Below are 24,018 nucleotides of genomic sequence, written 5' to 3'. Positions count from 1 at the left end.
CCCTTTCCTGAATTTCACTTTCCTTTCTTTAAACTTGACCACAACTTTACATCCCAGTTTTAAAAGCTCACAGAGAACTGATTTTTTTCTAATTCCACAAAGGTTTCTAGACTCTCTTCTTCAGTCTCTGTCATATGAGAGAGAATACTTAATTTTTTATGTCCAATTTTATTTCTTTATTCCAGCTGAAATTATTATATTCTGTGATGTAGAACTTTGGGGCTTCAACTACCCAGATTATATTCAGAAGAGAATCTTCACCACCTAATAAGAGGGACTGAATTATACTATGTGTGAATTTTGGAGACAAAACTCCGTTTTATTATGAGAATTTTGAGCGTACCCATAGTAATGGCGGGGAAGGGGGATAAAGCATATTACACAGCACTGAAGCTACAAAATGATCTGACTGGACTCCATGTACTTGCCCAGTGCCCCAGATCACCAAATCACCACCTCTCAATATCCATCAAAATCTCACTTTCTAGAAACAACACTTATTGCCTGCTTTAAGGATAATTTGTTCAACTTGTTTCTCTAGATCAGCAATTCTTAAAATTTTTGAAGCAATAAATCCCTGTAAACAATGGCTGAAAGCTACAGAAGGCAGAAATTCTATAAACTTGTACATGTGATATTTTTCTTTTTCTTTTTACTTTTTTGAGCCAGAGTCTGGCTCTGTCACCCAGGGGAGAGTGCAGTGGCATAATCTTGGCTCACTGCACCCTCTGCCTCCTAGGTTCAAGCAATTCTCCTGCCTTAGCCTCCCGAGTAGCTGGGATTACAGGCACCTGCCACCACACTCAGTTAATATTTGTATTTTTAACAGAGATGGGGTTTTGCCATGGTGGCCAGGCATATTTTTCAATCATTGTAATTCATTGCCCTGAAAATTTAATTGCTCCACAAAGTTGGATTAGAAAAGTGTTGCCCAGAAAAGACAGTATCTCCTATTCTTATTTTTTATCTGAAGAAAATAAAATACTTGCTAGGAAAAAATCCAAAATGTAAAACAAAATTTAAAGTAGAATTTGATTCTGAAAAGTAGAAAAGTTTTTGGCAAGATGAAGGAGGTTGTTGTTGCCATGAACAGAAAGTTGGAAACTGTATAAAGATCTTAAATATGGAAATGTGCATGACTTTGACCCAAATACTTTTTAAATTTTCATGTCAATGTCTGAAAACTTTTAGAAAGGTCTATGGTATTCACGTCTCTCTTGCCAGACAAGGACAGGCTTATTTCTAGACACTTGAGTTCCCTCAAGATTCTTCAGGTTGAATTTACACTGCATCATTTCATTTGTCCTGATCTCTGAGGTCAGCTTTGTCTGTGTCTGAGTTGTTGATGCTATCTTAGCAGTGGAAGGAAGTCTTCTTAATCAGTTTTCCAAATTGTAAGCAAATAATCTGAGCAGAGTATTGTTCTTCAATGTTTGTCTTTAAATTTCTGCCTACAATCAAACCTCTAAGGCTTTATTAATTCTCTTTCATTTACAGAGGCACTTCTATCTTCAGAGAGTTAGCTTAATTTTGTTTTCTATGTTTAACTATCTTCCAGAATTGCAAAAAAAACATAGCTAAGCAAAAAGTTTTTGCCTTATTTGTTTTTAACTACCATGTATATGGTGACTTGATGCCTTCATTGGAAAATTTACTCTTGCCTATGGCCAAAAGTATTACAGAGAAAACCCAATCATAAATAGATATCTTTGTGTCAGATTATATGGAACAAGCTTTCTTTTCTCTCCTAAAGAACTGAATTTTCCTCTTGATGCTTCAATCAATCCTTTTAAGACTTGTCTTCAAAAAAAAACCAGTGTACTTCTGCTTAGTAGATAACATTTTAATTTTGCTCTCATTTCTTCATAAAATCATTTGAAAATGAGGTGGATAAAGCCCTGACTCTGATGAAATTGAGGACTTACTTCTAAGTAGATGATGACAAAATTTCTTCCAAGTTGGTTGGCAGAGTCTCTAACTGAAAAGCATACTGATGAGGACAGCAATGAGTCATTATGACATACGGAGCCTATTTGTTCATCAAAGCAGCAACTCAGATGGGTAACCAAGTCCTGCAAGGGCTCCATCTGTGAGCAGAATATCAAGATTATCCTCATGGGGAGGTTTTCATGCAAAGAAACTTGCCACCATTTTGAAGACAGTGAGAGCCTTTGAAATTTCAAAACAGGGCTCAGGAAAGAGGAATTCTTTTTTGAAGTGTAGGCCTGATCCCAGCAGCTGAAAATCAGTTGTGAACTACAGTGAGAAATGTAGTGGTTACATCCAGTTGCATACTGAAAGGAATGATGAATAGCTGCCAATTCTTCTACGAAAGTGCTTAAAATATGAGAATAATGTGGAAGTAGATCATGTCACTTGAATAACACACTGCTTCAGATTCTTTTCTGTTTCAAGTCATACATTTGCTCAATGATTTCCAAGGCACACGGATTAACCAAGGCTTCTCCAGTTGTGTGTGGTAATGTGATAACCAACCTTATCCAATACTTCAAAACAAAGTTTAATGTTTGGGAAAAATGCAAGATTTAGTAGAATACCAAGACTTTTTCCAAAAAAAAAAATCCTCTGTCAAATATATTTGCATCATGTAAAGTCTTCCTTCAGGATTGTTAGTAGCAACAAATTTGATTATTAAAGCCAAATCGAAGAGTATATTAGTATTACTATGCTTCTTGAATATTTTCCAGTTTAACCAGACAACACATAAACATAGAAAGATTCTCGTAATCATGAATGTGAGTCAATGGCCACAAGGGCATGTTCAATAGGAAGTAATGAGACATCATTACATAAGTTAAAATCCTGAGGATATACAATTGTATCTCATGCCATCCCACACTTACTTAGAATGAGATAATATCTCAACGCATGGATTGACATTAAAATGTATGTTTATTGAAGGCGTGTCTGTGTGTGTGTGTGGGTGTGTGCGCGCGCATGCGTGCACCAATTCTGCTAATTCATAGAATTCTTGGAAGGCATACATAAGGGGCTATATGAAGACCCTCAGGCTAAATTCTTTACAATCTTCTTCTGGATTAAGTCAGGTCAGCAGCAAATTACGCTCTTAACCCATTTTAAATGGGCTCTCCATAGAACTGCTTTTAATGAATGGTGATGTCTCCAATTTATAGTGAGGATCATTGTAAGAAATAGTTTCATAGAGCTTGTTGCTATGTTAACTAATAGATATTATGAAAGATGTTTTTATTACATTATACAGTTTTCTTTGTGTGTGTCTCTCTCTCATAGCCATGGGAAAAGTTTATTTCTGTCTTATGGACACCTTGGAACACAAAGTGAATCATGTTTCTCTCCACAGGGGTTGCTAGAAGATTTAGAACCATATTTGTGGTTCACCAAAAATATTGAGTCAATATTTTTGAGATCTTGATCTAAGTCAGTTCAAGCTGCTATTTCAAAGCTGCCAGCTGTTTTCTGCTTCATTTTAGAGGAGGGCTATTTTCTACATTACAAGAAATATTTTCATTTATCTTTTGCAAAGGTAAAACCAAAAATTTTATTTCAGAATGGAAAACTTTGGACAATATGGGAGCTAAATTTCTCTAAACATTAATATGAAACTTTGCCTTTCTTTAGGGGACTCATGTCTGTACAGATTATGGTATGCCTTCTTCCAGGCATACCATTGTCTGGAAGAAGGGCTTGAGACTGAGGGTGAGGGAAAAGTGATGTTCTTCCCTTCTTATTGGATCCCAGGGAGGGCTAGGCTCCTTGACTTTCAAAAAGGAGGGGAATCAGAGAAAGAAAAATTCCTCTGTAAGAAGCAAGCTGGAGCCTGCCATTAGACTGAGTTTGAGGAAAAGCAGAGACAGCTGGGAAGAGAGACTATGGAGGTCCATAGTTTGGATATGAAAATGGTCAGTGCCTCTAGAATCTGTTTGACCTACAACTCCAAACTCCATAGTTGAGCCTACAGATTCTAGAGGCACTGACCATTTTCATATCCAATTTAGAATTTTCCTTTTCTGTGTGGCAACTTCTTTGTGATAGTTCCTTTACTTTTAGTAAAGTCTTATGCATTGCAGAAACTGACCTCAAGTGTGGAATAGCACAATGTTTGGGAATGTAGCAGCAGTCAGGACAAAGCTGGATCTGAGATGACCAGAAGTGAGTCGCCCAAAGTGAGATAGCAAGCTGAGGAGGGAAGCAAGCCCTGAGATAGAACTGTGGCAGATGGAGGCTTTCTGCAGAGCTCCAGAAACACTCAGAGACAGGAAACTGGTGGAAGACTGGATTGCCTTTGGTCCCCTGGAATGGATACTTGGACTCTTGCTTTGGATATTAAAGATCAGTGAAACAACAAGGTCTGGAGTAACTGGGACTTTTAGGTTACACGAGTATACAATTTTGTGGTGTACACTTAATTTACATCTTTAATCCTGGTTCCATCTTATTTTCTCATCCTTATTTTTTTCATTACTCATTACTATAAACTTATGTATGTGCTTATTTAATTTTTGAAAAATGTGAAACTATGAGGCCTGGGGGTAACACAAGGGGCAGATGTTTTCGGCTAGAACTCATGGCCACAAAGACAGCAGACCTGTTACCCCCCTGTGCAGAGGCATTTTGGGCTGGACAGATCCAGACTGCTCCAAGGAGGGACAACAACACCTATTGCTCTTACTTATTTTTTTGGAATGAGCACAAAAATGCCCTCATCAGCAAGAAGACTTCTTATTGTCAAGCTGCCAGAATTTAGGTGGCTGCTGTTTGCAGCAATCCTGGGAAAACCGCTCCATAACACCTGGAGACTTTGAGGCCAATAGGAAATTGAAGTTCTTGCTGCTAGGGGAAGGATTAGATACAAGTTTCTTAGTAGGAGCTGGAGTGGGGCCAGTTCCATTGGGTAATCCAGGATGAGCACTTGGATTTAAAAAAAAAATTAATCCTACTTATTACTCCATAACATCTTTGGAAATTATCTTAAGAAAGCAGGATAGAAATAATTAAAAACAAAATAAGAAATGGCATAATGATCATGACAATCTCTTATACGGTTTAGATTTGTGTCTCCACCCAAATTTCATGTAGAATTGTAATCCCCAGTGTTGGAGATGGGGCCTGGTGGGAGGTGATTGGCTCATGGGGGTGGATTTTCTCCTTTGGTGCTGGTAGAGTTCTTACCAGATCTAGTTTGTTAAAAGTATATGGCATCTCCTCCTATCTCTCTCTTCTTCCTGCCCTGGCCATGTCAGATGTGCTTGTTTTCCCTTTGTCTTCCACCATGATTGTAAGTTTCCTGAGGCCTCCCCAGCCATGCTTCCTGTACAGCCTGTGAAACTGGAAGTCAATTAAATCTCTTTTCTTTATAAATTACCCAGTTTCAGGTATTTCTCTATAGCAGTGCAAGAACAAGCTAATACAATCTCCTTCCCCTGCTCTTCCAGGAAACCCCAAATTATGTCACCCATAGAATATTGTCTTCAAAATAATTCTCTCTAGAGGATAGAGACAACACTCCATAATTCAAAACATATTGGACTTCTCTTTAGAAGCCTTCAAAACCATTTATCACCACAGGAAAAAAAACTCCATCATTACCTTATGGCAATTAGACATTCTGTATCAGTCCTCTAATCTTTATTCTGCCTTTTCTTTTTTTCTGTTGAATGTAGCCCCTCCCACCCCTGTCCCTTCCTCAGCCTTTACACAAGGAGTAGTTATATCCCCAGAGAGGCCATGCTGGGGCTGCTACTGGCATGAAGCTAGAGATGCTGGAACACAGGGCTGTGAGGCCAGACAGGCTGAGCGTCAAGGAAACAATCTGCAGTGGCCCTGCGAGGAGGCTGACGGTGGTAAGTTAATTTGCATGCAGTCTGCAAAGAGCTATTTTATAGCTGAGTGCTGTATGTGTGCGTCACGGTAGGCAGGAATTGCTGGGGCAAGTCAAATTGCTTTGAGTTTAGGAAAACCTATATAGAGCCTCATATAAATGCCTGGTGTAGTCATTATTACCTATTTATTTTAAAGGAAATAGCAAGTTATTTTGGGTACAATGGCACCTTGTTATAAAGACTTGTATGTTAAAATGTTCTTGGTTTTACGTATCTGAATAGTTATTTTTTTTCATTTGCCTCATTGTAGTTATAGTGGTATCAGAAAATATTCTCCCCAACTCAAAAGTACAACAACTGAAAAACATGGAAGAAAAAGCCAGTAGAGGGCACGTTGATTAGAAATAAAAATGCTCTTGAGTGATCTCTATTGCTGTTCCCTCCTCCCCCTAAAGAGTAAGAGTTACTTCAAATATGAATGCAAAAGTCAGCATTTGGAATTTTTATATTTTTGTTTGCTTAGAGAATTTAAGTATTTGCAAAGTAGAATGAATAAATTTTATAATAAAAGTAGCACAAAAATAATAATGTATTTTATAATTACCTTGATCCCCTCACTTTTAAATATAAAAATGCCCTTCCTACAGTTCCTCTTAAACCTCGCTCTTAACATTTTCTTTGACTATCAAAATAAGATATTCTGAAAGGTAGAGAAGGATGGTGAAGTAAAAAATAACAAAATAAAATGACTCGGCCTAGAGTCAAAATCTACTTGTGTTTTGATTTATTTTTTTCCACTATTTTCCTGTGCATTTCCCTATGGATATTTAACAGTGTAAGGCAGTATAATAATGCAATTACTTTTTTTAAAGAGAGTTTATAGCAATGGTGAGATCGCATGAGAGGTAGTATGATATGTTTTCTTCTTAGCCTGGACACAGCATTCCAATGCTTCCAAGAGTAAACTTACATTAGCACCTGGAAAACCAAGGAAGTAACTCAGGACTGGTTGGCATGCAACTTTACATCATATATCTTCCAAAGTTCTCATCTGATTGGGCTGGTGTACATCACCACACATGGAGCATCCTTATTGGCCAAAGGGATTTAACCTTTCTTATGTCCACTTTTACATAATTACCACTGGCTTAGACTCTGATCCTTGGGCCAATATTTCATGGCCATGGAAGTGGGACTACTTTCTCTTAGCACATAGTACAGTCTCAACATACGTGGAATTTAGCGTATAAAGTCAATGTGAGAATCCAGGTGAGAGAAGCTGATGTGACTTAGGATATTAGCTACAGAAAAGGTGAAAAAAGCAGTGATTCTTGGTATACTTAGAAGGTAAGCTAACATTATTTGCTAATGGAATGAGTGTGGGAAATGAAAGAGAGAAGTCAGGGATGGCTTGAGCAACTGGGATAGACAGGGCCATTTACTGAAGGAGTATATAGGAGGAAGAAATTGGGGGGATTGGATATGTTAAGTTTGAAATGCATCTTAACCATCAAAACAAAGATGTTCAATGTACAAATCTTGATTTTAAAGGAGACGCAGGATATAGAGGTATAATTCGGGAGTCATCAAGGAGGCATGTTGTGTAGTGCTTAAAAGCAGCTACTCTGGATTCAGATTGCCTGGGTTCCAGTCTTGGCTCTTTTCTCTACTAGCTATGACTCTGGGCAAATGATTTAACTTATCTATGCCTTCCTTTTCCTTCTAAGTTGAGGATAATAATAGAAACAATCTTAGTGCTGTTGTGAGGGATGATTAGTATATGTCATATACTTAGAATGAGGCACAAAGTAGGCATATCAACCATTTGTCCTATTATTATCACATAAGTCTAGTTGACATTTAAAGCCATTGTACTCAGTGAGATCCCTTGAGTCTAGCAGAAGACTGAGAGCTGAGATCCTCCAATCTTTAGATTGTAGAAGGGGGAAAACACTAGAGGACACTTAAGAGTGAATAGGATAAGAGGAAAGAGAGAATAGTGTCCCCAGAAGTCAACTGAAAATATCTAGAAGAAAGCAGAGATAAAATACCATGTGCTGTTGTCAAGTTTAATAAGATGAGGCCTGAGAACTGTCTCCTGAGTTTGGCTACACAGAGATTTTAAGGGACCTGTACAAGAGCTATTCTGATTGGAAAGTACAGTACAAAAAAGAGGTAATTTGTAAAGGATACTGTTATAGACTTGGATCTTTATACACTAGAATTATGATTATTTTTGCAAGGAACCCCCACTATGACAGCTCCTTAGAGACTAAGACTGTCTGAGGGCACAGCAAATTCACAACCCTTATCTCATGCTAACTTAGGGGTACACACTTATTTAGTGGAATAGTAGGCAACATTGCCAGCACTCTTTTAGTAGTTATTTTTCTCTCTCTGTGTCTTTTTTTTTTTTTTTTTTTTTTGCTGCAAACATAGAGTTAAATGTGCACATGTCAAACCACGTAATACCACTGCCTTATTACAAGCTAAGTCAACATTAGACGTAAGCAACTGCTAAGGGTGGTTTCCTCAAAATGGAACTTGGGAAGTGGTGGGCAATTTTGGTTTCATAGACCCAGCAGTACATTTGTCCTGTGTCCTACTTTCTTCACACAGTATTAAATCGTGAGCATTTCTGCATGTTATTAAATTTTTTTCACAAATGTCATTTTTAATAACTTTAATAATTCAACGTATGACTGTTCCATAATTCATTTAACTATTCTTTTGCATGTTGATGGTGTTTATAATTTTTAATTGTTTCAAACACCACCATATTAATCTGTCATACATTAATCTTTGGCCTTCTCTGTATTTCCTTGGGGTAAGGGGTAGTTTTCAAAAATGGGATTAAAGCATGAATATTTTAAAGGCTGCTGTTAAGTAGCTCTCTAGAATTATTATACCAGTATAAGATATGCCAACAAAGATAAAGTGCCTACCTCACCACACCCTGGCCAATACTGAACATGCATTTTTAAGTTGTGACAGTTTTCTCCATGAATAAAGATATCATACTCTTGCTTTAATTTTCAGTCCAAAGGTTAGCATCTTTATTTGCTTATTAAGCATTGAATTCTTTTCCTTCTGAGATTTTATGTTCCAGTTCTTTGCTCTTTTTTGGTTTTTATTACTATGGTTATATGTCATCTTGATATGTGTGGATCTCTTCATTATGACTGATAGTTCATGAAATAACTTTTCCCTCCACTCCTTCCATCCCCACTTTCCTTAGTCCCCTGAAAAGCAATGGGCACAAGAAATGGCATAGAAATCACAGTCCTGACTCTAGGCAGATGCTCAGTGCTGCCCACTGTCAGCTTGAACTTACTGGGGATTTGGTCCCTCTGCAAAAGCTTCCTAAGGATCTACAGGGATGTATAGGAGGTGGTTAAAAAAAAATAGAAAATAGATTTGCACCACCTAGTCATTTACTGGGAAAACACTTTCTAAAGATGTATAAAACTCACCCCACGTGTTAGAGAATTTAGCTCAATGATTCAAATAAAACCCAGTAGCAAGCGACATTGAATAACATTTGAAAAATGTCATCTTTTAAAATCTTTTAAACTGAGCTGTGCCCTGCTGGGTGGAAAGGCTACTCCCCCAAGCAGCTGATGCAGGATTCCTTTTAGAGCTCTCAGTGCTAGTGATATGCAGGAAGACTGATGAAAATAATTGCACTTTAAGAGAATCTGGCTAAACATTTTTTTTAGCAGAAATCCCAAATATGGCATAATTTTATTAACGATAGCCTTCATGCTGTGTGTAAGATCTCCATTTATTACAAATATTTGATTAAACATCTGTGATTTAGAATACCAAATGATTAAAAATTACCTAATACAAGAGTTATAGCAATCAGGATTTTGTCTACTGCTTTAAGAACTGCTAGAACATTATTTATGAATATCATGTTTGCACCAGGCAAATGCCTCTGTTTCTTAAAAGATATTGCGATTTGCCAATCTAAACCATTTTATCTATCTCAATGCTGACTCATTGAAAAGATGATAAACTTCTAGTATCATAAGTGGTATGTCTAGACTGAAATTACATACAGGTGCAATAAATGCCTTCCTAAATTGTGTACAAATCAGAGTCTTACAAATTTAATAGAGATAAGAAATTTATACTGTAAGCAATTAAAATTAAAACTAGAGTGTAGCATTTTATAGGGAAAAGAATTATTTCATAAGTAAAGAATCTTCACCTAATTTATCTGCAAAGCACGTGGACTTGCTCAAGTCATTTACCATTTTGGGGGCTCAGTTTCCTCATCTGTAAAATGATGTTTCTCTACATTGTTTTAGATGTATCTCTAAGGCTCCTCCAACTCGATCACTGTCCTAATATGTACTATACATAGACAGAAATTGGCCTTATTAAAGATCTATCCTATAAAAGGTACTACTTATTCTGAAAAATGTCATCCCAGGTCTCAGTCTTAGAACCTTGTCTCTGCTAGAGTCAAGTGATCTCATTGAGTACAATGGCTTTAAATATCAACTATATTCATGTGATAATAATAGGACAAATGTTTGATATGCCTAAATTTTGTGCTTCATTCTAAGTATATGACATATGCTAATCATCCCTCACAAGAGGGTCAATGCATCCAGTCTAGAAATTCATGTATAATGATCTTTTTTACTTAGAATTTTATAACAATGTGTATTAGTTAGGATAGCTAAACCAAAACAATACGATTAATTTTTAAGAAATTCAGTGTTTATGAGCACTATTTCTAAAGAAGTTTATTTCCTCCACCATATTGTACAAAATGCCTGCTAATTAATATTGCTGCTTGATGATTATTGGATGACAGCTTCTCATTCTGTATACACCATCCTGGTGCTGTATCTGGGTTTTGTATTTGAATTTTGTGTTTTCACTATTCTGAACACTGTTGTATAGTTGAAAAAGAGACTATGAGCAAGTTCTCCTACTCTCCCATTTTTTAATTTGTAAGCTTTTCGTTGTGAAATTTGTATTAGCCAGACATGAGGTTGGAAGTGAATGAAATGTAACTCATATGCTTACATAGATACACACACACACACACACACACACACACACACACACACACACACACATATATTCCTAAAACATATTCTTATATATAAATATATGGTTCCTGGCTTACAATTGTTCTATTTATATTTTTTTCAATTTATGATGGTGCAAAGTGATATGTATTTAGTAAAAACCATATTTTGAGTATCCATATAATCATTGTTTTTATTTTCAGTATAGTATTCAATAAATTACATGAGATATTCAACACTTTAGTATAAAATAGGCTTTGTGTTAGATGATTTTGCCCAACTGTAGGCTAATGTAAGTACTCTGGGTGTGTTTAAGGTAGGTTAAGCTAAGCTATGATGTTCAGTAGGTTAGGTGAATTAAATACATGTTTGAGTTAGGATTTGTTTCAACTTACGATGGATTTATTGGGATGTCACCACATGGTAAGGTGAGGAGCATCTGTATTCTTATAGAGTGAACAAGGTTGCATGGAACTGGCCATACAGGAGGACTGGAATTCTTTCCAGACTCTGTTTCTCAATTTTCATTGCTTCTGCATGTCAGCTTTATCCTTGGGAGTGTCTCCATATGGCAGGGTATGTGGCCACCAGTATCTCTGGGGACATATCCTTATGGTTCTTGGAAAGAAAAGAAAAAAGTTTCCCAAGAAGAGCTCTGATTAGATCTGTTTAACTGTCATGCCTTTCCTGACCCATCACTGTGGCCAGATGTGCTTCGGTGGGGAGGCACTTCCATCAGAGTAATGAAGAACATTTCTTCAAAGGAAGGGGAGCTATTCTATTACTGAAAGAAGCGGGGCAGGGGCCCAGGTAGACAGAAACACTAGTTGTTCATATGGAATCTTGGCTGTTTCAGGTGGATGATGATGATACCTTAATGTACAGAGAACTTTACAACTTATAAAACGTGTTCACACACAATGTCTGTTGGTCCTCACAGAAACTCTATGAAAGTTCATTATTATCCCCTCCCCATTTTACAGAAGAAACAAGCTCAGAGTTGAGCAGCTTGCATGTGGTATAGTAGTAATTAAGCACTTAATTATGATTAAGGATAATTTTTTAAAACTTTTATTTTAGGTTCAAGGGTACATGTACAGGTTTGTTATATAGGTACACTGTGTGTCATGGGGGTTTGGTGTACAGATAATTTCATCAACCAGGTAGCATAGTACCCAATAGGTATTATTTCTGCTCCTCTCTCTCCTCACTCCCTGTACCCTCAAGTAGGCCCCAGTGTGCATTATTTGCCTGTATCTATCCACGTGTTGTTGCTGTTTCACTTTCATTTATAAGTGAAAACATGTGGTCATTGGTTTTCTGCTCCTGTGTCAGTTTGCTAAGGATGATGCTAAGTTCTCCTGCTCCATCCATGTTGCTGTAAAGGACATGGTCTGATTCTTTTTTATGGCTGCATAGTATTCTATCGTGTATATCTACCACATTTGCTTTAGTCAGTCTACCACTGATGAGCATTTAAGTTCATTCTGTGTCTTTACTATTGTTAATAGTGCTGCAAGGAACATATGCATGCACGTGTCCTTATCATAAAATGATTTATATTCCTTTTGGGTATAGACCCAAAAATATGATCGCTGGGTTGAATGGTAATTCTGTTTTAAGTTCATTGAGAAGTCACCACACTGCTTTTCACATGGCTGAACTATTTTACACTCCCACAAGCAATGTATAAGCATTCCCTTTTCTCCACAACCTCTCCAGCCGCTGTAATTTTTTGACTTTTTAATTGTAGCCGTTCTGACTGGTATGATATGGTATCTCACTGCAGTTTTGATTTGCATTTCTCTAATGATTGAGCATTTTTCATCAGCTTATTGGCTGTGAGTATGTCTTCTTTTAAAAAGCGTCTGTTCCACTTCTCAAAAGAAGACATTTATATGGCCAAAAAACATATGAATAAAAAGCTCAACATCACTGATCATTAGAGAAATGCAAATCAAAACCACAATGAGATACCATCTCATACAAGTTAGAATGGTGATTATTAAAAAGTCAAGAAACAACAGGTGCTGGTAAGGTTGTGGAGAAATAGGAATGCTTTTACACTGTTAATGGGAATGTAAATTAGTCCAACCATTGTGGAAGACAGTGTGGTGATTCATCAGAGATTTAGAACTAGAAATACCATTTTACCCAGCAATCCCATTACTGGCTATATACCAAAAGGAACACAGTTATTCTATTATAAAGAAACATGCAAACATATGTCCATTGCAGCACTATTCACAATAGCAAAAACAGGGAATCAACCCAAATGCCAATCAGGGATAGATTAGATAAAGAAAATGTGATATAATATCTATATCTATATCTATATACATATATCTATCATGGAATACTGTGCAGCCATAAATAGGAATGAGACCATGTCCTTTGCAGGGACATGGATGGAGCTGGAAGCCATTATACTCAGCAAACTAATACAGAAACAGAAAACCAAACACCGCATGCGCTCACTTATAAGTGGGAGCTGAATGATGAGAACACGTGGACACAGGGAAGGGAACAACACACACTAGAGCCTGTGAGGGAGCAAAGGAAGGGAGAGCATCAGGAAAAGTAGATAATGCATGCTGGGTTTAATACCTAGGTAATGGGTTGATAGATGCAGCAAATCACCATGGCACATGTTTATCCATGTAACAAACCTGCACGTACTGCACATGTTCCCCAGAACTTAAAATTAAAAAAAAAGTTCATGTCCTTTACCCCCTTTTTAATGGGGTTGTTTTTTGCTTGTAAATTTGCTTAAGTTTTTTGTAGATTCTGGATATTAGACCTTTGTTGGATGCATAGTTTGCAGATATTTTCTCCCATTCTATAGGTGGTCTGTTTACTCTGTTGATAGTGTCTTTTGCTGTATAGATGAATAGGCAATTCTCAAAAGAAGATATGCAAATGGCCAAGAAACATACGAAAAAATGCTCAGCATCACTCATGATCAGGGAAATGCAAATCCAAACAACAATGCAATACCATCTTACTCCTGTAAGAATAGCCATAATCAAAAAATCAAAAAATAATAGATATTGGCATGGCTGTGGTGAAAAGGGAACACTTCTACACTTCTGGTGGAATGTAAACTAGTACAACCACTATGGAGAACAGTGTGGAGATTTCTTAAAGAACTAAAAGTAGAACTGCCATTTGATCTTACAATTCCATTGCTGGGTATCTACCCAGAGGAAAGGAAGTCATTACACAAAAAAGATACTTGCACATACATATTTATAGCAACACAATTTGCAACTGCAAAAATATGGAACCTGCCCAAATGCCCATCAACTAATGAGTGGATAAAAAAATTGTATATATATGATGGAATACTACTCAGCCATAAAAGGGAATGAATTAATGACATTCAAAACAACCTGGATAGAACTGGATACTATTAAGTGAAGTAACTCAGGAATGGAAAACTAGACATCACATGTTCTCCCTCATAAGTGGGAGCTAAGCTATGAGGACACAAAGGCATAAAAAAAAAGAATAATACAATGGAGTTTGGGGAGTCAGGAAAAAGGTTGAGAGTGGATAGGGAACAAAAGCCTACAAATCGGGTTCAGTGTATACTACTTGAGTGTTGGGTGCACCAAAATCTCACAAATTACCACTAAAGAATTTATTCATGTAACCAAATAGCACATGTTCCCCCAAATCCTATGGAAATAACTGGATTTTAAAAGTATCCCTTCCAACCTCTTAGTGGGCTGTTCACCTAGTCACCCTGTTAACAAGCAATGTGCCTCCATTATGTTTTAATTTTTCTGGAAAATGTTTATGTAATAGAATAATGTTTCTTTTAAGTCCATTTCTGAGTAGGTGCAAATGACTTGAAAGATCTTCTCATAACTTCCCTTTCATTACATTTTCCAAAAATTTCCCTTATTCCTTTTGCCTTTCTCCAATTTTCTGACCTTCGGTATTCACTGATAAAACGTAAAGTGACTGAGGAACATGCACCAAGCAACCCAATTTTTTCTTCTCTTTTATTGATAATAAAACCCCCAATCTTGTGTGTAACGTGACTTCCCTATTTAGAGTGTTTAATCCTGGTGGCACGTTATTATCTGTGGGCTTTTAACTTTTGATTCCGTGGTGTTTCATTAAATATAATGTTTATTTGTAGGCCTAAGAGGTATTCTGGAAGAGCAGAAATGCAAAGGACCTATATTTAGAGAAATTATGGTACTGATCTTGGTTTTACTACTTTCTAATGTATGATCCTGGGTGTCAGGGAAGATAACCCACTCTGAGTGATAAAAGACTTATTCAAAGTACAGAATTTGCTACCTCTGTGTCCAGTGGTGGCCTGAAGTCTCTACAGGTCAACTGAGAAGGCATTTGGGAAAAAGTGCCAAATGCCCTTTCTTGTGAAAGGCCGAGTGGGAGGGGAAAACAAAGACAACTGGTACCCATGAGGACAATCTGGAATCCACAAGTACAAATTTGAACCTGGTCTGTTTCTCCCTGAATCTAACCCTGTGACACAGGTATCCTGACAAAGACCTTAGTAGCCTTCTCATGGAGAATCTGGTGGAGCCACACACACCCCTGGCTCAGGAGTCAGATAAGCCAGGTGAGGAGAGCCATGGCCTCGGACCGTCAGTGTGAGCCAGCACAGCAGAGACACTGAATAAGCAAGTGCTTGGCACCCTGCATCAACCTTCAGAGCACAACGGCTGCTGCTTTTCTTCTACCACCCAACCCCTGCACAAAGTTCTGGGAACGTCCCCCAACCTGGATTTACACTGGGAAGGGAATCCTAGGACTTTCAGTTTCAGCTTAGCTAAACAAACATGGTAGAAAGCCAGTACACTGGGTGTGTCTATAATCCACCTGAACTCTGATTTCCTCAACTGTAGTGCAAGTTTATTATAGGGGAAAAAAGCCCTTGGCATTTGGTTGGTGTTCCATAAATGGAGATTATTATTATTAGACAGATGCAGCATACTCAGATTGACTTTCTTTGATACTCATCACTTGAAAGGAAATACAAACTTAATCCTTAGTAGTTCCAAAATAGTCCGTAGTCCTCCATTCATGCTTAGCAATCACCAAGGCTTCCTCCTGAGAACACTTCTTCCTCTATTGCCTTTTCAAAGGTTAGCATGGGGTGCCCATTGCCGCTTCCAAACCATTTTCTGTCCTTCCTCCTTCAACTCAGGATTCTTAAATTATGTCATTGATATTTTATCCCCTCTTGTTTCTATCTCTGCCAACTTGCCACTCACATGGAATCATGAATTGATGGCACTGACATCTGTCTTACTGTCAGTTTTACCACGATGGCTGTCAAAGTCCTAGATGACTTCCACACCTACATCAATGATTCATTCTACACCATTAGTTTTTTCCTTTGCTCCATGTGGACCATTTGTTCTTAGGGTTGGACTGTAGATGTGACCTCATCAATACCAGCTTTGAAATATCAATTTAAAGCATTGTTCTTTCCACTGACTACCTCTTATCTTTCTTTCTCAGTTATTGTGGTATTGCACCAAGCCTCATCCGTTTGCGTTTCTAATATTTTCATCCACTCCTTTCTATCCATACAAAGTTCATAGCATCATTTACCTTCTTATGTAGCAAGTCCTTTATTCTCTCCTTTCAAAATACGTGCTGAATCTTACCTGGTTGGCCCATCTCCATTGCTGTAGCTCTCACCTGGACTACTGAAGTGGCCTCCTGTCTCTTCTTTTATTCGGTCTTGTCCTCTTCACAGCAGCCTCTGCAGAGGGAGCCACAGAAAATGTTTTAGAGCATAGGTCAGAGCATGTCAATGTCCTGGTTAAAATGCTTCAAAGCCTTCCTATAGTAATGAGAATTAAATCTAGAATCTTCCTTCACTCTCTAATATAAAACAGATGTATTAGTCTGTTGTGTGTTGCTATTAAAAAAACCCTGAGACTGGGTAATTGATAAAGAAAGCGGTTTATTTGGCTCACAGTTCTGCATGGCACCAGCATCTGCTTCTGGTTAGGGCTTTAGGAAGCTTCCACTCATGGTAGAATGTGAAGGAGGAGCAAGCATGTCACATAGTGAGAGAGGGAGGAAGAGGGGACAGAGGTGCCATGCTCTTTTAAATTCCCAGCTCTGCCTGTAATCCCAGTGATTTGAGAGGCTGAGGTGGGAAGATTGCTTGAGACCAAGAGTCCAACGCTGCAGTGAGCTATGCCTGGGTGACAGAGTGAGATCCTGTCTCTAAAAACATCAATAAAAGTTAAAAATAAAATAAAAAACCAGCTCGTGAGAGAGCTGAACTAAGAGAGCAAGAACTCACTCTTTACCATAGGATGGCACTAAGCCATTCATGAAGGATCAGCCCTCAAGACCCAAACACCTCCCATTAGGCCTCACCTCCAATATTGGGGATCAAATTTTAATATGAGTTTCAAAGGGACAAATATCCAAACTGTATCACCAGATAATAAATAATCTACCTCTTTCAAATTCATTTCTATGTCTTTAACTCAACTCACCTCTTCAAATTCAGTTCCCTCCCTCGTTCCCTTCATTTGTCACTCTCTACCAATATGGGCCTTCTTTTTGTCCCTCCCATATGACTAACTCGTTCTACTTCAGGGTCTTTGCACTTCCTTTTTTTTTCTGCTTAGAATGTTTTTCCCTATAATCTTTGCAGAGTTGCCTCTTTTAGTTCATGTTCTACTAAACAATCTGCTTTCTCAGTTACCTTCCCTGACCACCCCATGTAAAGTAGTATCCATCCCTGTTCTCATCCCAAGGCAGGGATCCTTGGGATGAGAGCGGGATCCTATCGTGTCCTATTTTGTCATTTTTCTATGATATTTATCAGTAAACAAAATTACTTTATTTCAATGTTTTTGTGTCTGTTTTGTCCCTCTCTCCCACCAGAAAATGAGCTCGAGTTTGGGTCTTTGTTTCTCTTGTTCTTCACAATATGGTTAGTGCCTAGAGCAATGCATGGCGCATCACGAGTGCTCTATAAGTGTTTGCTGACTGACTGCCTGATCCAACCAACAAACGTAATTGAATACCCGCTGTCCACACACCTTCAAGACAGGCCCTTAACTTTTATTGCTAAGAGCGACCTAAGGACTAAGGAAATCCACCTAAGTGATAACCAAGGGGCTAATATCCAATTCGTTTCTAAAGTTCATTATTATCCAATTAATTAACTGGATCATCTGGTTTTTTTCATGCCTGGAAAAATTTTTGGTTTATTTTTACATTTATGGGTGAAGAAACTGAAGCTTGGAGAAGAAAAGTGAATTGTGGCCTAAGGTCACACAGCTGGTAAGTGGCAGATCAGGCACTGGAACTCAGTCTGACTGTCAGTAAATCTATACCCACCCAAATGCTTTTCCAAGGGCTGAAAACCTGCCTCATTTGTCCAACAGGCTGCCCAAGTACCCTTAGATCATTAGAGGAGCAAGTGACCAGGCAAAACAAGGGGAGGTTTAGTTTCCTCTAGAGAGGAAGAAAACATGCAGCTCCTATCTAGAGAAAAATCATCTCCATGATTTCCCCAAACTCATTCCACTAAAAAGAAATTCCCCATTAATAATGTTTTCATTTTGCTCCCATTTTGGTCCAGCATGTAAGAAAGTCTCTATGAATAGTATTTTGAGTGGCAGGCAGAGAAGCAAGTGGGGCAGGGAGGGGCCTTATGGTGGGATAGCTCAGAAGATATGAGATTGCTTTTATTATCAAATTAGCTTCCCTGCCCATCATCAGAGTCAATTCTGCTGGCCTTGCTCTCTAGCAAGGAGCCTCTCCCTCCCCCATCAATCTATGCATTTCTCTCCCAAGGCTGTATCAAATCTGGAAAAGAGCCATATTCCATAAAGTTCCTGGGAAGGCTAGGTCTCAAACATCACACATCTTGGATTAGATCAACACCTCTCTGGTTGGTGCAACAGTCAGGGAATAGGAGTTTTTATTCTATTAAAGTTTTGGAGACACTCATGGAGCAGGAATTTTAAATAGGCGGAAAACATTATAATAGTAGCTACTGTTAATAATAATAATACTGGATACTGGCATTATTCTAGGTGAATTAAATGTATTTATTCTTGTAATTCAGTCCTCCCAACAATTGTAAAAATAGATGTTATTGTCCTCATTTTTATATATGAGAAAACTGAGTCTCATAGGGTTTAAGTTCTCATTGTTGGTATTAGTTAGAATTAGCTTTGACTGCAAGTGACAGCAACCCAAGATTGTCTGAAACAGAATGTGAGTTGTATTTTCCTCTCTCAGGCTGGGATCATGGCTTCCCAATTGTTAAACTCTGTGCCTCATGTTTCTCTGCCATCCTCCACACAGGGCTTCCATCTGATGGTCCAAGACAGCTGCAGTGGGTCGCCAACTACTCACTAGGAGGAAGAAATAAAGGGAGAAGAAGAGAATTTCCACTTCTCTTAAGGACACTGCTTGGAAATGACAAACACTACTTCTACTTGCAATCATTGATCTGAACTATATCTCAAAGACTTGCCCAGCTGCAAGAGAGACTGGTAAACATAGTCTATTCTGGGTGGCTACATGCCCGGCTAAATTCAGGATTTCTGTTTTTGAGGAGGAAAAGGAAAGGGATGTTGAAAGACAATTAGCAGTCTGGCACAGCAGGGATGTGGACCCAGGACTATGTGGTTCCAGAGACTAGAACCTTTTCATCGTCCCACACTGCTTCTTGAGCACTTGGCAGCCAAGGAGAGGAGGCAGAGTGCCAAAGATAGCTTTCCTATGTGTCCTGAGGTGGCCTGAGGCTCTAAGCATGAGACACATGCTATAGGTTATCTTAGAAATGTCCTCAGTTTTTTGCTCCAGTGTTTTGAATACTTTTATACACTCATCCCATATGTTATCATTGTTTATTTTCAGTTTTCCTGAATCAAACATTAGCTAATTGGTAATGTTTATTACATGAAAGACTGAATTGATGAACCAGCCAATTTTGTTTATGTATCTCTAGCATAATGTCTAGTGTTTTACCGGTATTCAACAAATATATGTTTATTGAATTGATGGTTGGAGAGCCAACGGCTTTTCTAATTCAATATTTTTTTCTGATTTTGAGTAAGCACGGCCTACCTTCTCAGCCTATCCTTTTCTCTTCAGTGATGGGAGAAGAGAGAAAACAGAAAATAAAATAGGAAAAGAAAAAAATGGGGCAACGTATATTTTTAAGTTCTCTCATCCCTACTTTCTTCTCTCTGTTTATTTTTGATGCCACAACAATGAATTTTTCTATCCAGATGGACTTCCACAATACACTTGGGGAATGGTTTAAAGATGCTACCTTCAAGCAGCCTGATGACCAATGAACTTAGAAATATTTAGAGAAGTTGCAGCTAATTTTATTTGGTCAAAGATTACATGATTTCTCTTTGTGACATTTCCTTCCCTGAGAACCTAAATAAAATTGAATATTTCAAAGCTCTAAAGACAAAAGTTTGAAAATCCCTTGCAAGTTAGTTCTGGCAAATTCATAGTCATTTTAACTCCATAAAGAAGTAAACATCATCACATTCCTCATGAAAAACTCCAGCAAGAGCCATTGGCACAGTTTGAATATAAACATCCAGCACTAAATGACTTCATCAAGCTACAATCCCTGTGCTCAGCGATTTAGAGGAAATCAGCAGCTTCACCAAGGTTTATTTTGTTGTTTTTTTTCTTTTGCTGAGCAATTGGGGGCCAAAAATAAAACACTATTACATCAAACTGCAGACAAATAAAAATCTGAATACATTTGCTGTCTTCTCAGGGCCTTTCTGAACCTAATGAACACAGCAGAGCCCAAGCCGTCAAGATGTTTCTTGCCATTAGGCTCTGGGGGAGATCATCCAATAAGTCCTGATGGCATTGCCAGCTCTGAGGGTAAAGTAGATGAAAGTTCAGAAGAATGTAAATATTTTCTAATAGATGAAAGGGAGATCTAACACATTCCTCTGCCCTTTTCAAAGGAAGGCAAGATGAATTATTTGCATTAATTAGCATGTTGAAAAACTCCTGCTGGATTGCCAAGTGTGTTCTAGCGGGTGGTGGGAAACATGTAAATATGATGTACAGCAATCTGTCGAAAAGAGCCAATGTTTTGGACTTTGTGAGTACGTATGAAATGTGAAACAGCTTAGCCAGGTATGTGGCATTGGTCTTTCCAGTCAGTTAAAAAGATGAACATTTGTCTAACAACATTGGTATACACTGCTTGAGTTCTGAAATGCCAATTTGCTCAGAATAATAGGCATTGTTAAAAGAAAACTCTTTGGGAGCAAGGTTAAATTATTATTATCTCCAGCATAGGCAAAACTGAGTAAACACTAAACAAAATATTTCATTTAATTCTCACAGCGACCCTTGGAAGAAAGTACAACTGGTATAATCACCATCTAACAGATAACAAAAATGGAACATTGGAGCAGTTAGGTAATCTGGCCCCAGATTTGGCCCCAAATTACTCATGAAGGTACTAAATGGCAGAGTCAGGCATTTGAACCAGGTCAGTCTGACTTACAGAGCCAGTATCCTTCACTTAGTTATGGTGAAGACTTTGTCCGTCTTCCTAACTGGATGTCATTTCAGGAGTTACTTAGCTTTGCTCTGCCTCTATTTCTTTGTCTATACAAGGGGAACAAAAATAATTGTATATCATTGGTTTGTGAGGATTAAATTATATACTGAATATAAAACATTCAGTAAATGTCTTGTTATGTGCATCATGCTATGATTATTCTTTTAAAGTGTCTAATTCAAGAGTTGGGAAAAATCTAATTACCAACCACTTTTCTCATTTGGCGAATAGAAGTTGGACTGAGTAAACTACATTTATTGCCAACAGGGCTCACATTCGTGGTCCTACACTGATAGAACTTGGAGGAGTCCACATTAAGCCTTCTTCACAGTAATTGATGAGGAAATTGGGGTCCAAAGAGCCCAGTCATTACTGGGGCTTTAGACGGGGAACCGGGCCTTGGTAGAATTCTTCAAAGTTGCTGATTTGCCACATCATGTAAGTACAATGAACTCTTATCTACCCTTCTGCTTCCATTTTATTGTTCAAATGTGTCCTTTGTAAATAGTGACCCCATATTAGTTATTAATCAAGTACCTGTTAGTTCAACATGTTTTTTCATATCTATAAATGTGAAAAATAAAATTTTCATTTTCCCAAAACTTAAAAATTCATTGCCTATAAAAGTTTACTCTTCTTTCTGACATGTATTAAAAGAAGCACAGCATACATAGAATCATTTAAAAACCAATTTGAGGAAGCAAACCCAGAGCAATCACAATTATAAATATATATAATTTAAAACAATGTATTTGGTAAAGATATTATTTTTACCTTGAAAGTACATATAAAACAACAGTTCCAAGATAGAATGGGCAACATATACATGTGCTCATTATATTTGGTTTTTAAAAGTTGATTATTAAATAGAAACATTCTGATATTTGGGACTATTGTGTTCACAACACTTTAAAACATTATCATTTTATCATCAAAAACCCTATGAGGGAGGTATTATTTATGATCCTCATTTTAAAATGAGGTAACTGAAGATGTTTGGTAATTTACTGAACATTTTACAGCTACAAGGGGTAAAGCTGAGACTAAAATCCAAGCCTGTGTGATACCCAAAGCTCAATATTTTTCCATTATTCTAGGGCTTTGAACAGAATTATGCATCACAGTTTATTTTTACCACGTGTTATTTCCCATCCCACTTTTCACTTTGCTGACTGTATCAGTCACAGTCCGGTCAGGGAAAGAAAATTACACATTTTAGAAATCATGACTATAGCAGAGGAATTGGAGTTTACATGATTGTGGAAGAGTTGACAAGTAAAAGCCTGGCTGGAGGAGGGAATCAGAGGATCATGGAATAGTCTCTAGCCACTTTCCCTGAAGCACTGGTGCCTGGAGTGAGTCAGAGCTTGTGAGACAATCTGAGAAGCCTTGCATGTCTCTGGTAGAGCCTAAATCACACACTTATGAACTTGCTGCCAGGGAGACTGGGAAAGTAAGGGAGAAAGGGGAAACTGTCCCCTTGGAAACTTGTCAAAGACTGATTCTCTGCAGGCTGCCATCTAGCAAATGAGCTGCTCCTTTACAACTTGGTGGAAACTGGCTATAGGACAGGCTTAAGGCATTCATTTCTGGCTGACGTGAGTCGTGGATCCCAGGAGAAAGGCTGGTACTTCCTGAGTCTTGAATGCAGATTGAGGTGCTGGAGCTCAAGCCAATAGCTTGCTACATTATACAACCATCGGAATTCATTCACTATCACAAGAACAGCATTAAGGTAACTGCCCCTGTGATTCGATTATCTCCCACCGGGTCCCTCCCATGACACATGGGGATTATGGGAACTATTAATCATCTTAACACAATTCAAGATGAGATTTGTGTGAGAACACAGCCAAACCATATCACATGTCATATCACTATTATACCCTGAACCTTTACTTCCTGAGGGGAGAGGCCACTGCTAATCACGTAGTTCATAAGTACCATGGCCTAAGGTTGAGGTCTCTCTCTAGGAGTCTGTTGTCTGGCCCTGTTAAGCCACTGTGCTCTGCTCCAGAATGCAGTGGATTACAGGGGTCTGCACAACTGCTACTGTTTCTATCTTTCTGAGCGCCATTCATTTATTCATTTAGCCAGTTCTGGTGTGTGTGATAAATAGCATTTTCCCTTTTTACCCAAGAACAAGAAACTGGCTTCCACCTTTGGGATGTGAGACTTTCAATATGGAAAATTCCCCAAACGTAGGAAAGAGAGTTAAAAACACTGGGTGACCACCACAAAGCCTGACAGATATCTACTACTCCCAATGAATGTTAATTTATAATTAATTTCCCCTCTCTCTTCCCTATTCGCCTATTCTTGGTGGACTCCATAATCTTGAGGAGTTGATTTTGGTATCAGGCGGCCTGGTCAGGCTTGAGTCCCAATTCCGCTTCTACTAAAACCATCAGGCCTTGGGAAATTAACATTATCTCTTAGGAGTCTCAGTTGCTGATTTGTGAAATAAGGCACAGTAGTAAGACTTATTTTAAAGGATAATTGTTATAATTAAATGAAATAAAGTATGTAAATAACTTACTACTATGTCAAGCACATAAGAAAC

The 24,018-nt window shown here is 38.1% G+C and overlaps 1 long non-coding RNA gene across 1 annotated transcript in view; it reads left to right on the top strand.

The window, feature by feature from the left end:
- The window catches only part of LOC119467219, a 104,130-nt gene extending 82,555 nt beyond the window's left edge, over nucleotides 1-21,575 (top strand). Inside the window, exons 2-3 of the long non-coding RNA XR_005195756.1 lie at nucleotides 5,664-5,843; nucleotides 19,205-21,575. This is a non-coding gene — a long non-coding RNA (uncharacterized LOC119467219). The remainder of the gene's footprint in view (nucleotides 1-5,663; nucleotides 5,844-19,204) is intronic.
- Nucleotides 21,576-24,018: the final 2,443 nt, after the last annotated feature.

This window comes from Cebus imitator, unplaced genomic scaffold, assembly GCF_001604975.1.
Source record: "Cebus imitator isolate Cc_AM_T3 unplaced genomic scaffold, Cebus_imitator-1.0 Scaffold267, whole genome shotgun sequence".
NCBI classification, from domain to species: domain Eukaryota; kingdom Metazoa; phylum Chordata; class Mammalia; order Primates; family Cebidae; genus Cebus; species Cebus imitator.
The sequence above is the reverse complement of the archived record's forward strand: the minus strand, read 5'-3'. Positions and strand labels throughout refer to the sequence as shown.